Source organism: Hydra vulgaris, chromosome 13, assembly GCF_038396675.1.
Source record: "Hydra vulgaris chromosome 13, alternate assembly HydraT2T_AEP".
NCBI lineage: Eukaryota > Metazoa > Cnidaria > Hydrozoa > Anthoathecata > Hydridae > Hydra > Hydra vulgaris.
Window position 1 is genome coordinate 60,234,762 of NC_088932.1, and position 16,603 is coordinate 60,251,364.

General features: G+C 27.6%; 1 long non-coding RNA gene across 1 annotated transcript; it reads left to right on the forward strand.

Moving 5' to 3' along the window:
- The first annotated feature begins 13,836 nt into the window (after positions 1-13,836).
- LOC136089229 (uncharacterized) lies at positions 13,837-15,843 on the forward strand. Its single transcript, XR_010642874.1, has 3 exons — positions 13,837-13,912; positions 14,711-14,790; positions 15,659-15,843. It is a non-coding gene; the product is annotated as an uncharacterized LOC136089229 (long non-coding RNA).
- The last annotated feature ends 760 nt before the right edge of the window (positions 15,844-16,603 follow it).

Here is a 16,603-nt window from a genome sequence, read left to right on the forward strand (position 1 = left end):
AAGTTTGAAAAAAAGTTGTAAAGTTAATAATTTAATCGTTTAAAGTTTAAAATCTAAAAATCGTTATTTAAACGTACCGTAATATAAATTAAATATAAAAATGACGTATTGTATAACGTAAATATAAGAGATTACAAATCGATATATACAATTTACAAATCGATATATACGTATACATATTCAATTCAAAATGGAATGTGGTAATTACTTATTGAATGTCTTGTTTTGTATTTATGATAAATTAGAGAAAATTTTTAATAAAGTTTTGCATATGTAAGGTAAATATATATAACTTCTCGGTGTTGGCAATTTTTTGGATCTAACACCTATTGTTCATCAAATATATTGAACACAGCACCCGGTCTTCGCCATTTTTTTAACAAATGTAAATTTTTTATAACATAAATTTAGTAAGCAAAATTTTTGTAAATTTTTTTTCATAAATTATCAATCGCTTAGTCCTAACCATAGAAAGTTGAGCTTTAAGATGCTTTAAGTATAAATGAGTTTTTTTTTTTTTATCTTTTGGCTTGTTTACATTTGTCATCATTTACAAAAACAAATAAACAAGGCTTCTGAAATAAGATCATAATGGTCATTATCATCAGAATCTTTTACCAGTTTAAAACTTTTTTACATGAGAACATAAACAAGAATAAAAATTGCAATAAATCATTTTTCGAATTAAAAATATAAATTTTAAGAGGATACCAAATGTTATATGTAATTTAAAAGTAGGATCTTATTGTTAGAACCTATAAACGCGCAAATATCATATAAATTAAATATATAAATACATACAAAAATTAAATACAGTAAACAGGGCCATCCCGAAGAGAGGGGTGGGTTTTAGGGGCTGGGGTGAGGGGGTGAGGTGATGTATCTGTTTTTTGCCGACTAAAGCTTAAAAAAATTTTCGACTAACTTATCTGAAAAAAAAAAAAGAGTCCTCGTTGGCCGACATTTTTGTTCTCGTTGATCGACAATTTTGCAGACTCCAGTGTCTAATTTGCCGATTAAAGAACTAAAATAATTTGTAGGGGGGCTAGACACCCCCCTACGCCCCCTCCTCGGGACAGCTCTGAAAGTAAATACAGTTAACACAGACATCTATTTACAATAAGAATGAGAAAAATGCAATAAAAGATTTACAATTAAAATATCAAAAAAGTATTAGATATATCAAAATTAGATTTAACAATTTTATTTCTGAGATGTGGTTCATGAACTATGATGCAAAATCTGTTGAACTTTGATCTGCAAACTTTTTATAAAAAAAACTGTTATTTCCAAGTGTATATTTGTTAACTGGGTTTAGAGAAAAAAGATCTTTAAAGATTGGTAAAGTTAACTTGTTTTTACACATGTATATAAAGCATAAAACGTTTTAAATATTGAGTTCGTAAATACTAAGTATTTTCGTCTCCATTAAAAATGGTTTGGAAAGAGTAAAACAATCTGCAAAATAAATCAAGCGAATCGCATGCTTTTAACGGCAGTAGAGGCATTTAGCACATTAGTTTTTTCAGTGCTTCACCATGCTATATTTGCATAATTTATATGGCTGTGAATAAATGAGTAATAAATTTAGGTTAAGATTTTTTTGTTTAGATTTAATCTGGAATTATTAATCACTCCGTTAACTTTAGATGTTTTTGAAAATATCATTTAAACCACAATTTGAGTATAATCAAAATGTGGTTTCCATGTAATGTTCTTGTTGAGAACCACTCCTAAAAATTTTGTAACAAAATCTTTTTTTATTTCAATTTCATCGATAAATTTTTTTTTGCAAAATTTGGGGTAAATAGCGTTTTTTACAGGCCATAAATGTTCTTCATGAAAATCTTATATCTAAAGTGGCTCTCTTTCCTGAAAACTTAATTTAAAATCCTGTCTTTACAAAAAGTCTTCTCTTTTCAACCCATTAGAATAAGCAGCCGGTCTCGAATCTAATCTTACTTCTGTACCAGATTGGGACTTGTAGTGCCTTGTGAATTGTTACTCAAACAAAACTCTTCTTAGATTATTATTCGCTACTGACCTCTCATAAAAATCATTAATACAATAAATTGAAAAGTTAGAATTTGCTAAATTTGCTTTTACTTACCGTCCGTTATCCACCTTTTGATTCTATTAATGTTCATACTCTGAGTCTCTACATATTTTTTATTCTTCTCTTTATAAAATACTGGTGTACAGTTTTCGAAAGTCCTTCATTAGAAGGAATTTCAATGAACTGCATCTTGCGTTTAACAAATATTTAATGTCATAAATCTTTTTTTTCGCTTTTTTTAGTTTTAATTGAGAGCAAAACCTATTTTCAGTTTTTTTTTTTTGTATGTTTTTAAAATATTCCAATTTTGTTAAATATTTTTTATTACCATGTTTTCAGCTAAACCCTAAAACTTTTTAATATACGGGATATGTTAAGGATTCCGAGCTTATATCCATTGTTCAGAGCTATATTTTATTATTTAGAGCTCTGGTGTTTTGAAAATCTCTGGCTCCCCTCAAAATAAATATGATTTTTTTTTAATTTTCGTTAATATTGCATTTTTCCATCTCTATACGGATATATCCTCTATAGGGTATTTTTTATTTTGTTTTTTTGTATTTTGTATTTTTCAAATTTTGAATTTTTGTTTTAGTGCCCCAAGAAGACCTAACGGTCTTGCCACAGGGCACGGTGGAGCATTTAACTAGGGCATTCACACCTGCTTCTCTTACCAATAACGCAAAAGTATGCCCGGAGCTCGCTTCGAACTCTTGATTTTTTGCTTTAGACCACTTACTTTAACCACTACGGCACGATTATTACTTAGTTATAATACCTTTTGCTTTGCTATTTATTCTTTTTTTATTTTTATAATAATTATCTTTATGGTTTTATATAATAATTTCATGTTATTTTCCTATTTTCTACAAGTGACAAACCTTGAGTTTACTTGGGTATACCATTTTTACATAGATTGCAGCAAAAGGGTGGTCCGGCATTTCAGTTTTATTTTAGAAGCTCTGAAATATTATCTATTAAAAGGCATATTTTAACGTATAACAAGAAAATGACTTTCAAAGATTATATTACTACTTTTTACGGCAAAAAGATTTACGATGATACCAAAAAGTTACAAGATTTGAAGATACGAAATGCGAACTAACTAGTAAATCAAAAAAAAAATCTTTTTTCAAATCCATGCTTTATGCAAGCAGAATTCTATTGGGCCTAGAAATTCTTTTTTTGTTATCTTTTGTAGAAGGAAAAATTACTGTTTTTTTTTTTTTTTTTAATTTAAAAATTACTGTTTTTAGTTAATTTTTCTTTTTTAAATTAATAAATTAAGATTTATTAACTTAATAACTTAAAACAATAGGTTTTTAACTTAATAACTTAAGACTTATTACTTTAAGACTTATTACTTTAACTTAAAACAATAGGTTTTGAATCGCTGCGCTTTAATGTCTTCGAAACTGCAAATTATTTGCAAATCAATGATTTTTGTGACGTAATACGCAATTCATATCAAATAAATAAAATGTATGGCGAAATACAAATTAAATTTTTGTTAACTTAATTAACTTTTTTTGGTCAAATTTTTCCATTTCCTTGTATTGTCATCGAAAATGATTAAGTGTGCAAAATTTGAGCAAAATTAGTTGAGAAAAAAGCTTTCAAAAATTGATTTCAAATTTTGTGGCACACAAACATATATATATATATATATATATATATATATATATATATATATATATATATATATATATATATATATATATATATATATATATATATATATATATATATATATACATATATATATATATATATATATATATATATATATATATATATATATATATATATATATATATATATATATATATATATATATATATATATATATATATATATATATATATATATATATATATATATATATATATATATATATATATATATATATATATATATATAGAAAGTAACCTTATATAAAGCATGGAAAAAAATCAACTCGTTTTTCTTCCAAAATGCTTATCGAATAACATAACTCCGAAATCGTTTAAATTAAAAACTCCAATCCATACTAAAAAAGCAAAAAACATAATGAAGGAATACAGTAAAAAACTACTAATTCATGCTCGTAACGAAGCCAAACACAAATTATATTCAAGTAAGAAATTAATTAATGAATTAAATATATTTCTTTAGACAAAAGTAAGATTACACGATTATGAGTTAATTAATAGTATAACCAACAAATCAAAAAATTACCATTATAATAAAAAAAAAACGGAAATGAAAGAAAAATATTATAAATTACAAATTACACCGATTATAAAAAATACTTTTGATCCTCCCAATCAAGTTATTAAACCTACTATACTCAATTTAACTAATGTTACTCTGGATAAATCAACAACTGAGCTACTCAATTTAGGTCCAAATTTTGTACCAGTGCAGAAAAAAATTTCTTATATGGATATTATAACTAATATCGAAACTTGCGCTTTACAACTTGAAAAACTTAAAAAACCAACAAAGGCAGAAACTCTACGACAAAACTGTTCACAAATTTTAACAAATTCACTTAAAATTAAAATTAAAAGATAATATAACTTAGCAACAACGTCTTTCCATAAACAAATTAAAAAGCAATTTTAATATTAAGATATACCCTCTCGATAAAGGCACAGGTTTCGCATTATTAAACCAAAATGATGCATCTCTCAAATTAGAAGAACAAATAAAAAATAGCAAAATTATTGATTATGATCCAACATCCACATTGACTACTAAATTTGAAAGACAATTGTGCAAATTAAGAAAAGAAGGTAAGCTAGACACAAATACATACTTTAAAATGTATCCATCAGACTGTAACCCACCAAGGATTTACGGAATTATTAAAGCTCACAAACCAGAAAAATATAACCCAATGCGCCCCGTTGTATCAACAATTAACACACCACCTTATGGAACATCTGATTATCTTGTTAAAATTATTCAACCGACTCTGAACAAAAATAAAAGTAGACTTATGAATTCTAATAGTTTTGTAAATGAAGCTAAGCAATGGATAATAGATCCTAACGAAGTTCATTTGATATAGTCAATTTATATCCATCCATACCCATTGACGAAGCAATTCCGGTTATTATTGAAAAAAACTCGAACTAAACTTACTCTTGCAGACATTCACCAATTAATTGAACTTTCATTAAGTATATCTTATTTTTTATATGAAAACAATATCCGAGTAATACCTAATTCAGGTCCTACAGGTTTATCTTTAATGGTTGTTATGGCGAAAGCGTTTTTACAAAATATAGAAAGAAAGGCCCTTAACATAGCAATCGTTTATACATCCGAACCAAAAACTTACAACAGATATGTAGATGATTGTCACGCTCGCTTCGTTTCAATTAAATAACAACAAATGTTTCTGAACATCCTTAATGAACAACATCCTGCCATAAAATACACAGCGGAACTTGAAAACGACCTCAAACAACTCAAATTCCTAGATATTAATATTGCAAACACAGGCTCTGGAGCTTATGAATTTCAAATACATCGAAAAGAAGCTATTACAAATGTTCAACTTAAACCTAACTCGAACATTAGTCCTAACATTATTATTGGCGTTTTCAAAGGATTTTTATGTCGTGCAAAAAGAATTTGCTCTCGAAAACACTTTCAAAAGAAATTGATTTTCTAATAGACATATTTGTTGAAAATGGCCACGACAAGAATATTCTAAATAATATTACTATAGGCTATTTAAAAAACGGTTCAAAAAACACCACATGTCAACCATTAGATACCCAACCCTTTATAAAACTGCCTTGGATACCAATTGTTGGTCCAAAACTTCGTAAAGAATTTCGAAAACAAAACATAAAGGTTATTTTCACATCAATTCCCAATTAAAAAAAATATTTTTTGCAACAATAAAACTAAACTACCACTAAACACAAACCCTGGTGTATACCAGCTTAAATGTTCATGCGGTTCGATATACATTGGTGAAACTAAAAAGAAGGTGATATCGAGATGTATTGAACACCAGAAAAACAGCTTTAAAGAAAAATGGTCCAGTTCGGGTGCAACTGAACATTCCAAAACATGCCATGGTAAGTTTGATTAGTTGCATCCCAAAACATTATCTGTAGCCCCAGATCATCGAACTTGGAAAATCAGAGAGTCACTCGAAATAAGCAAAGCTAGGGTTCGACAGGAGTTGAGAAATGGTGATGTGGTTCTCAATCGGGATGACGGTGATAACGTGACAACTAAAACCTGGGGGCCATTTTTTAATAAAATCTGCTGACGTCAGTTATTTGTAAAAAATTTTTGTATTATATTTTAGCTTTTTAGTGTTATCTTTTTAACGGTTTGTTTTTACTATAACGATTTCTTTGTAACTATTGTATTTATTATACCTGATGACGCTGATCACGATAGATCAGCGAAATATTGAAATAATTATATATTATTAGAATATATATATATTTTTAAAAAGTTTCTACGCAGCCGTATTTATTGAATTCTACCCATATTTTAACGTATAACAAAAAAATGACTTTCAAAGATTATATATATACATATATATATATATATATATATATATATATATATATATATATATATATATATATATATATATATATATATAAACGTAAGTGTATATATATGAATAAAGAAAATATCTTTATATTATCATGTATAATATTGTATACTTGAAAGAGTGCTCAATAGATAAACTAGAGATATATAATATTTATGTTACTGTTACCCGCAGTACCAGGAATTAGCTAAATGCTAATGTTTATAATATAATTTAATATTGCAACTCTGAGTTTCATATGTAATCACAATCATCGGGCAAGTAGTAAAATTAAACTTTTACTACTTGCCTGATGATTGTGATAACACATGAAACTCAAAGTTGCAATATTAAATTATATTATAAACATTAGCATTTAGCTAATTCCTGGTACTGCGGGTAACAGTAACATATATATATTATATATATATTTATTGATAAATGTTGTATATTGCTGGAAATACAACTCTTGTCTGTTTAAGAGTGATCAATATCTTTTTGAAAAAAATAGATCAAATAATATTATTAAAAAATTTTAAAAGAGAAAATACAACTTTATAATGAAACTTGAAGTTTTATGCCATTCGGCAATCATCAGCCATATTATTCAAATATAAAATAAAAACCGTTATAAAATATACATATTTAGCGTTGCAACGGCATCTGACGTCAAGTATACGTGATCCGATATTTGCCAATCGTCGGAATCAAAGTTAGAAAGTAAAAATTTTTTCCTATGCCTACAAGCAGAAACCAATTCACTTTTTTTATTAAGTAGTAAACCACTATCAAAATTCATAATAAAATATTTTTCACTGATGCAAAGGTTACACTTTTTTGTAGCTGGATTGACTAAGATTGGCATCTTTTAATTATGTTCCACTTAATTATAGGCATGTTACCTGCGTTTTTGCATTTCCAGATTTCTTTGGAAAGTTCTGTATCATTTCTATACCTGGTTGCATTAAATGATTTAAGGTGGTTTGCAAATCTGAGCTTGAATGAGTTTTCACTGATACCGATGTAAGATGTTTCCGTAAGACTGGGGTTAGGTGATGATAAAGTGGCTTTATATACAACGTTTTTTGATAGATATTCGATATATATATATATATATATATATATATATATATATATATATATATATATATATATATATATATATATATATATATATATATATATATATATATATATTAGGGGTGTTAAGAGAAAAATATTTTTAGAATTTGAAAAACCAAACGGTCTAGATTTGAAGCAAATATGTTTAAACTTATTCACAAAAAATTTCAGCACCATTGAACGACTCTTTCCTTGCCCTCAAATCACAAGTTTGGAAAAAAAAGTTGTTGATCCAACAGTTAAAACGGGAAATTAAAAAGACTCAAAATTTTCACCAAGTACTTACATACAAATTGTTGTTAACACAATCCAATTTTTTTACCGCTTCTTAGTAAGGGTGTCTCCGTTAATGTTGTCATCCACTCTTTTTTGTGCAAAAGTAAATTTTTTTGTATTTTTTGAAACTTCTTTAATGAGCATACCGGCTGTTTCGAGACATTAGATAGTAGTTGAAAATTTATTAATAAGCAATGCAGTTTTTAGAACAAAGTATTTTACATGCATAAACCACGTACTTATTGCACATTTAATGTTTTAATCTAGTTGCACAGCTTGGGGAGGAATAAGCCATTCCTTCACCGGTAGGATTGAACTGCGGGTCACTAATACTTCACGTTAAAAAGTTTTGATTTCAGCGTAAAAACATAATTACGTTTTATATCTTAGTAAATCATTAGAAAACTCGTGTGCAACATTACATTTATTTTTACTTTATGTTATAATGCCTCAAGTCTATAAAAGAACCACTTCAAATACAAAAACTTCCAGTAAAGATATGAAAGATGCATTACATTTAATCCAAAAAGAAAAAAGTATTAGAGAAACTGCAATAACTTCCAAAATACCCTACCCAACGCTTCGTCGTTATTAGAAAAATTTTTTGCTTGATAAAAATACAAGACTTACCCGAATTACTACGTTAAAAGAGTATTTACAGACAAGCAGGAATTAGAATTAAAGGAATATATTCCAATTAAAGAATGTCGATATATAGCTCTTGAAATGGCAACCATTAAAATTAGTAAAAATTAGAAAAAAATTTTGAATTGGCAACCAATAAAATTAGTATTCCACGGAGGTGGCACAAAGACTCAATGGCAGGTATTGATTGGATGAATAATTTTAGAAAGCGACATCCAGATTTGTCTCTTAGAACACCTGAAGGATGTTGTCTCTCTAGGGCAACATCATTTAATGCCCATAATGTAAATATATTTTTTTTATAATTTAAAAGAACTTTTTGCTAGATCACCAGCATTTGCAAATGGAACTCGGATTTTAAACCTTGATGAAACTGGAACTATTACCGTGCAGAACCCACAAAAGGTATGTTAATCTTCAATAATACGTATATTTTTCATGACATATTTATTTCTTACATAAAACATCTAAATATTTAGGTTCTTGCAAAGAAAGGCGTAAAGAGTGTCTAAAAAGTCACAAGTGCTGAAAGAGGAACCCTTGTCACAACTTGTGTAATAATCAGTGCTTCTAGACAATATCTTCCATCAGTAATTATTTTTCCAAGAGTGCATTTCAAGGAGCATATGTTGTCAGGAGCTCCTTCTGGATCTCTCGGACTCGCATGTAAAACAGGCTGGATGAACGGTGAACTTTTTTTAGATGTTATGAATCACTTTATCAAGTTCTCGTCTGGTACAAAAGAAAATCCATCATTATTAATATATGACAATTTCGAAGCGCACTTATCTATAGCAGTGTTAAATTAAGCGAAGGAGCATGGAATGACCATTTTGACATTACCGCCTCATTCATTTAACGCACAAGTTACAACCACTTGATGTGGGAGTTATAGGGCCATTTAAAACTGCATATAATGCAGCAATTGATTTATGGATGCTCCACAATCCTGGAATTTACAATTTACCAAGTGGCTTCATCTGTATGGCTTGCTTTTCTGAAAGCCATAACACCTTCTTACATTGTAGCTGCTTCTAAAAAGACCGGTATATTTCCTTATGCCAGGAACGTGTTTACAGATATCGATTTTATGTGCAGCTCTGTGACAAAAAGAACTTTTGATGTCAACAATACTTGCATGAAAAATCACGTAAGCATTACTTCTGATAATTTTTTTAACTATTATGTTTCATCAAATGCAGACCCCACTACCTCCACTACTATAGATATAATAATAATGCCATCTCCGCTAACTATAGATACAAACAAACTAGTTACCAACGTTACCAATGATACAATGGATGATCTGTCTACATCGTCAGATTCTTTTATCAGCCCTAAACAATTCAGAGGTTTTTCTAAATCTGGAGAAAAAAAAGGTAAAAGAAAAGAAAGGAAGAAGAGTTGCTCTATGATTGCCACAGACACTCCTGAGAGAGATCGGATCGAGAAAAGGCTCTGCAATAAAAAGTTAGTCAAACTTACAAAAAAATTAAAAGCAAATTTACAGAATATTAACAAAAAATTACTTAAAAAAGACGATTCTGTATTGGAACATTTGACAATTGCAAATGAGAAAGGTTTAATATTCCTAGAAGATGATTTGGGTGCTTGTGATATATATTATAAAGAAGACTTTGTATAGATTAAATTTGGAACAGCAAAAAAAAATGTTTTATGTTAAAAAGGTATTATCAATAAACTCTGTAAAATAAGAAGTTACAATTAGTTTTCTTCGGAAAAAAGGTGATATTTTTAAGTTGCCTAATTCACCAGATATTGCGACTATCCCTAAAATGGATGTTAAATTATTGCTACCTCGGCCAACTTTTTCTGGAACAAGAAAAAGGCAGCATTTCCATTACAAATTTGAGGTTGTGTTTGACTATATCAGTCTTGCTAAAAATTATTTTTATTGCCAATATCCTATATCCTAATATACATTTTAACATATCATTTTTCATGGCAGAATTTATTGTTATTTATGTTAAATTATTACTTAATTATGTTATGTTTAATTATAAAGTATTTATTACTTACTTAATTTTCGATAAATTAGTTAAAGAAAATATCTAATTTTAGTTTTCTAGTAAACAAAGATAATGGCTAACTACTACCATTTGCTTGATTCACTCCTACCCATGAATAAGTAGGAGTGAACCAGAAACTCATCTGCGTTATTGTTCAAGTTATTAAAAATTTGAAGATATTTTGATATTTCATGTATTACAATTAGAAACCTAATACATTAGGCTACCTTAAGCTATACTTTTTTCACTTTTGGTTTTCTTGATATAATTGATTTTAAAAAAAGTGGCTTACTCCTACCCATACTCCCCTACATTTTAAATCGGCTAAAAAACGTTTGTTACGTGGTGCGGCGTTGTTTTTATAACGTATTCAACAATTAAATTTAATCTTTGTTATTTAGATTCATAATATAGTTTGCAAGTAAATATATTCAAAGTAGGAACAGAATTACTCATTTTATGTATGTGTACCATTACCAAACAAAAGAATATTTTCTTAACTTATAACTACAATATGTGTAACTTTATAAATAACAATATGAAACACAAATTAAGGTAAAATGTTTTGTAATATATCATTTAACAAGTGAAATAAAACTATATAAAATATAGCAAATATTTAAATAATATATTAAGTATTTTTCAGGCTTTTATAATATTTACAAATATATTCATGGTTATTTAGATTAATGATAATGATAAATACTAAGCATGCAATAAATATGTATAAAGGAAACGAAAAGTGCGAGTTTGAAAACAAATTTAAGTTAAGATAAAAAAAAAAAGAAATTGTTTATTATTGAAGCAGCTAAACCAGAAGTTACTGGTAACTTCAAATTTGTAAGAAACTTGAGCAATTTAATATATATTATATATTTAAGATAGTGATCTAAAACTATTATCAAAAAGAACCATCTCAATCTAACTGCACAGTAACTGCAGAAATTCCAATAGATGCGTATACTAGGAACGTTGCCCTAACGGCTATGTTAAGTGATGTTACGCCAAATGTTTTGAAAAATGTGACAAGTACCATTTTAACTGAAGCTGGTGTTGAAATTACAGGTATACATTGCATTAAGTTAACAGCCTTTTGAAAAATGAAATTAGCAAATAAAAATATGTCAACCTTAGCAAAAGAGGATGTCAAAAATGCAATAGAAGCTTTTCCTTATCCATGTGTTATACATTTTGATGGAAAAACTCTTTAAGAAATTAATGCAGGTAAAAAGTTCAAAATTGACAGGCTGGCAGTTCTTGTGAACATTGAGATTGAGATGCACCCACTAGGTGTTCCTCCTTTAACTTCCTCTTCTGGTGAGGATCAATATACAAGTATTATGAACCTACTAAAGGAATATAAACTTGAAACAAAAGTAAGAGATCTTTGTTTTGATACAACTGCAAGCAATACCGGGTTCAAAAATGGTTCAATTATAAAGATATCTAACAATTTAAATAAATATCTTTTAAAATTAGCATGCAGGCATCACATAACAGAATTAAGAACGGTGCATTTTTGGAAACGTACAACAATTGAGTTGACTAAAGGACCAGAAAACTTATTGCTTCAAAAATTTTAGAGCCTACATAAACATCTTAATTTTAGTTATGCCCCAAGTGATCTGTGCAAGTTTAACTAGAAGGAGGTGATTGGTAGTATAGGTAAAAAGGCTGCTGAAAATTCGATGAGTCTTTGCAAAGCGTATATAGAAAGAAAAGGAATAGCAGGAGAAGATAAACGTGAAGACAGAAGAGAACTGGGTAAATTAGTTATGACTATCTATCACCTTCTGTTTTTAAAATTAGGAAAACTGGAGCTATTCATGATGCCCGTTTTCTTGGTAAAGCAATTTAATATGTAAGAATACAACTTGTTTTCTCAACTTGACTTCGTTCAAAAAAAAAACAATCTCAAAAAATAAATCAAGCTTATTGCGGAGTTTATGGGCTGTTTTTATGCCATGTGGTATTTAGTAATGTATTGAGTATTGTATTTAGTAATGTATTGAGTAATGTATCGAAGGCCCCCAACTTAGATATTAAAGCTATCCATCAGATGCTTCAATTTAAAAATATTTGTTGGAATCCAAAAGCAGTTGATGCTGTGCTTGATTCGCTTTACAAGCACGCTTCGTACTTGGTAACCATGAATCCACTAGCTCTATTGGATAAGGATTTGCCTTCATATGAAAAACAAAAAATTGCAGCTGCAATTCTTTCATTTAAAATGCCAAAGACTGAACACTTTGAAAATGAAAACAAAGAAAAGAAAAACAACAGTAAAGAGATGCTAGTACTGAGAAAGATCCAACAAGCTTAGCTCCTTTGGTAGATGAGTTTTCTTACCTTATATTTAGTTTTAGTAGTTTAACTGAAAAAAGAATGAAAGACTGCCTTTCACTTCCACCGCAATACTGGCATACACAGTTTTCGTTAAAATTTTTCGAAAGTTATGCCAATAGCTTTATTGTTGTCAATGACCATTCGGAAAGAGCCGTCAGCATGATTCAGCAATATGCCCATTGTTACAACAACGAAGAGGAAAAGCAGAACAGATTGATATCAGTTGACAGAGTTTGCTTTCAGGATTTCTGGAAAAAGCTCCACCAGTCTCCAAAAGTCCACCAAAAAAAGATTTTCTGATAGTCTTTCCTCCTTATCGAAGAAACAAAACACGAACAAAAAAAAAGATTAATTAAATAAACTATAGAAGAAACTTCTACAAAATCTTTTTAAATATTAAATTTTTTTTTTTTTTTGATAGGTAATATTGAATCGTGATCAGCAAAAGCCACATATGTTACAAAATTAACATTTACGGTAAATTTGAAAAAATCTTTTTATTTCTTAAGTGTTAATGATTGTATTTACTAATGATGTAAGATCACTTGTTTGATTTTTTCAGAATATCATTGATACTGCACATAAGGAAAATTTTTTGCAATAAAATCTCTAAATTTTGCAAAAAAGTAAAAAAAATGCGTAGTGTGGTTTTTGAAGACAAATTAAAGAATTGTAGTCATAACTTAAGGAGTATTTTATTTTATTCTGATTAAAATGTTATAAATAACAAACATACGTAAAATGAGTAGTTCTATTCTTATTTTGAATATATTCACTTGCAAACTATATTATGAATCTAAATAACAAAGATTGAATTTAATTGTTGAATTGGTTATAAAAATAACGCCGCACCACGTAATAAACGTTTTTTAGCCGATTTAAAGTGTAAGTTATACTGATTTTATATATACTAATATATATATATATATATATATATATATATATATATATATATATATATATATATATATATATATATATATATATATATATATATATATATATATATATATATATATATATATATGGATGTATGTATTTTGTTTATAATTCCTTTTTTGTTTATGTATGTAAAATTACTTTTTATATATACCAAAAAAAAGTTAAACTACCATTTTCAATTATGAGAAACAAAGATGCAAGTATAGTTACATTGAAATGATCATAATCTAAAACAACTTGAGTTTAGGTTAGAGTCCTTTGATAAATAAATCTTTTTATAAATGTAAAAGCTATTTCTATCTAGATTATTTTTACTCCAGCTAGCAATTGCTCTACATTTATTATACAAGTAGAACTTCTAGTAAAAATTACTTTGTATACATAATATTGAGCAATGATTTTTTTAGCTTAACTGAAAGACTTTATTCAGTAGTAACAATCATCGATTATAATAAAAATTAAGAAAGCGACTGTACGTAAAGTTAAAAAATACAAAAACATTAATTTCAACTTATAAAGAATAGAAATCATAAATATTGACAAACCTAAATCTTGACTAAAGAACTAAAGAGATAAAGTGATTCAGACCCTTTAAGTTCTAAACTTCAAGAATGAGGTTGTTTTTTAAATTTTTTTAAAACTGGTGTTATATTTAATATTCTTAACTAAATACTTTCATGTAAGTCTATATAAAAGATTGGAGTGCAATCTTTTGTATTTGTTTTTGAATACCAATTTTAGAACGATAAGTGCAATAAATCACAATTGTTTGCGCATTAGAGAAGCAAGTCCTGATATTACACTGCAAAAATTTCTAATATGTAAGTTCATCTGTTTTTATTTTAAATTTTTGTTTAAAAGTGTGTATGTATTTTTAACAAGTTAATAAATAATACACAAAACATTTTTTTAACAAGTTAAATAAGACTTCCAGAGAAGCATCGCTGCAGTTTATTGTTATGATGAACTGCTTTCAAATTTTAAACCTTTTAGTGGAATAAGTATGTTTAAAAATGTTGTCTTTTCATTTTTCAAAAGATGTTATGGTATATAATTCAATTTTTGGTTTTCCACAACAGTTTTTCATTGATATTTATTCTGTTCTAATTTTTTTTTTTTTTAATATAACAGGTTTTGAATGTTTTTGTCTGAAATCAAAAATTCTTTATCTGCAGTGGATGTCCTGGAAATAAGGCTGCGTTTGAAACTTTTTTTTTTTTTAATGATAAAATAAATGATATAACAAGATTTGATGAAAGTGAAATAGTTTTAAATAATAAAGTAAAGTTTTATTTGTTATTATATTCTTGTTTACATTTATGTATAAAAATTTCCTAAATAAAGTAATATGTGATCAAACTAAATTTATTCAATGAATTTTTCAGCTCTTTTTCAGCTTCTGCTAATCATGTTTTTTGGATAAAATTATGTCAAAATGTGTTAAAACATTACTTAAGAAAGCTGAAACTTATGGAAATAAGTCATTTAAAACTTATAATTACTCTCCACTTTATTGTGGAGAGTAATTATAAGTAATTTTTAAATAAATGTGGTGTGTATTTCGTTTATATTGTTACTTTTATATACTTTGTGAAATTTTACGTTTCTGTTTTCTTATTATTATTTACATTTTGTTGCATTTTTTTACATGCAATGCATGAAAGATTTATATGATATTTTTCTTTTTAGAAACATTAGTGTCAGATACAGCAAATTATGATTTGGTCGATAAGTTAATTGGCGAGCGTTTGAAAAGAGCTCTAATAAAATAACTTAAAAATTATTTTATTATGTTTTTGTGTGCTTAATTTGTAAAACATGTTAAAAGTGCAATATGTTGAAAATTTTATTTATTTATCCGGATCGAAGCTGTTAGACCTTAGTTTTCATTTGTAAAAAAGTTTTTTTCTTCCGTATAACATAAATTATTTACTTAAATAACTTACACGTAAAAGAAGATTTTTGGGAACAACGTTAAAAGCGATAAAACGTTTATTTAGACTTAATAAAAACCAATATAAAATGTTTTTAGAAAAACGACCGTTTACCGCTTCATATGGACGTTCAAAAACCCATTACAAAACGTTTTTACGGGATTATTAAAAAACGTTTGCAAAACGTTCTTGTGCCCACAGGAAACGCTCGGTTAGTAACTAAACTAACGCTCGGTAAGTAATCAAACTAACATTGCGTTAGTAACAAAATAATATTTTTTAAATAGTTACACCATAAATTATTTTTCATAAAGTAATATCAAAATATCGTGTATGTATTTTCATTAATAAAAAATCTAGCAAAAAATAATAGAAAACTGATTATGTACTATGTACTGCATTTAAAACAAGATTTTTTAAAATAATATTGTTAAAAGAAAAAGTAGCAAACCTTTTTTTGGTGCTTTTTTGTGTACTCATAAGACTCCGACATTCCAAAAACGTGTCTGGGTTCGTCTATTGTTATAACGCTAATAGCTTTTTTTTTTTTTTTAATGAACTCTTTTATTTTACTTTGAAGCACAAGCTATGGATATAGAAGATGAAGTATTAACAGCTCACGCCAATCAAGACTTGGATAAAATTGAAGGTTTTTTGTAAAACGCTCTAAATTTGCATAAAATAAACAGAATGAAACCCA